The sequence below is a fragment of the Trichechus manatus genome, unplaced genomic scaffold, assembly GCF_000243295.1.
Source record: "Trichechus manatus latirostris isolate Lorelei unplaced genomic scaffold, TriManLat1.0 scaffold00001, whole genome shotgun sequence".
NCBI lineage: Eukaryota > Metazoa > Chordata > Mammalia > Sirenia > Trichechidae > Trichechus > Trichechus manatus.
In genome coordinates, this window is record NW_004443937.1 from 29,046,335 (window position 1) to 29,048,132 (window position 1,798).

Genomic DNA, 1,798 nt, shown 5'->3' on the forward strand with positions numbered 1-1,798 from the left:
CATGTGGCCACAGGACCTGGCCATCCCTCCCAGCGGCCCCACCCTGCCCGCTTCCATTGATTGGGGTCTGTGTCTAGCCCACCTCCCGACAGCTGGGCCTCCAAGGGGCTGACAGGTTCTCCCTGTTGCCCGGCAACTGTGAGAGCTGTTGGCTGTTGCTAGGAGCAGGCTGGGGAGGCCTGGGGAGAGAGGATCGGCTCTCAGGCACGGGGCGAGGCTAGCAGGGAAGAGGCTTGCCTTGGAGCTGGGTTTGTAGTCTGTGCGTAGACAGAATGTGTTCTTGGCTGTCTGCACCCATTTTTAGTGCATTCTGTGGACTCGAGGCATGTTGGAGGCTGGGCCTATGTTGAATGTACAGAGCATATCTCTGTCTGGGTCTGTGTCCAAGTTTATATTAGAACATGTCCCTGGGTGGGCCATGTTTGTTGCTTGCCTGTGGCATGGCCTGCCTGAGCTTTGACTCCTGGCAAGAGGGAGTTGCTGGAGAACCACTGGAGGGCCTACAGTCCAATGTCTCCTAAAACAAGGGAGCCATTCAAATAGTGATGCACAGGCACTCAGGGAGAGGGGACAGCCTGAGGACTGGGAGCTGGAACAAGGTATGTGCTAGGGTGGGGAGGAGGGGGTCGGTGATGAATAGGGGGTTTTGGGTGGCCAAGCATTTGGGTGGCCAACTCCTCCACTTGATTTCATGGACTTTCCTTGTCTCTGAACCCAGGCATCCCAGGCTCATGGCACTGGGGCCACACAGGACACCTTCCTGGGTAACCCTGGCTGACCCTTCAAATGACCAGTCCAGGTCAGGGCTGTGGGCTCCTCCTGAAGAGCAGAATCAGAAAGACTGAAATGTTCAGCTAGAAACATTGTTTCCACCCCACTTTTGCCCAGAGTGGATGGGGACAGGCCATAGGGTTGCCGCCACCACCCACTGGGGACAGGCCATGGGAGGATAGGCCTTGGGGTTGTGGCCATGGTCAGAGGGGGACAGACCATGGAAAGAATAGGCCATAAGATCGTGGATACTTCAGTTTCCAGAAGTACCGTGGCAGCTGTTTCTCTCCCTTGAGCCCTGGTTGCCACGTCCAAGGCTGGCATCCTGGATGCCTGCAGGACGCCTCCCAGCAGATCAGAGACAGATGGACAAGCCCTGTGTGAATGGAGGAAGGCACCCAAGCTGACGGAGGCAACTTGGACAAAGGTGTAGAGGCAATCGACTTTATTTTCTTTTTTTTTTCTTTTTGTTGCTGCAACTCAAAGAAGAAGGAGGCAAACTTGCCTTAAGATTGAGAAAATCACAGTTCAGGGAGGCTCCAGGGTTCTTTACATCCGTATGCAAGTTTATTGGGCTCATTAACTTTAGCAAGTGACGAAGTCACGCCTCCTCCACTCCACTCACCCAACTCGCAAAAGCTCGGAGGAGGGCAGGTTCCTGCCTGGCCCGCTAGGTGCACCGGATCGCCATCCTCGGCCTACTAGATCCGCCCACCCCCACCCTCGGGCCGCAGAGCTCCGGGCGCTCTGTTCGGAACCCATTCGGGGCCCCGCCCAGCCTGCGGCCCGCGGGGAGCCCAATCGTGGGCTGGGCTCTACCTTTAGCGCTGTTCCTCGGCGTGGCTCCACCTCCAGCCCAGGCCCGAGCCTGGGCGGTGCCTAGCTTCGCCCTTCCCTCCACCCTCGAGCCAATTATCGGCCCCAGGTCTCCTCTGGCCCCGCCTCCGGACCCGCCCCGGCCCAGTCCCGGGCCCGTCTCGCCCCGACCCCACCCCCGGACCGCCCCGCCGTCGGTGCGCCGCGGCCG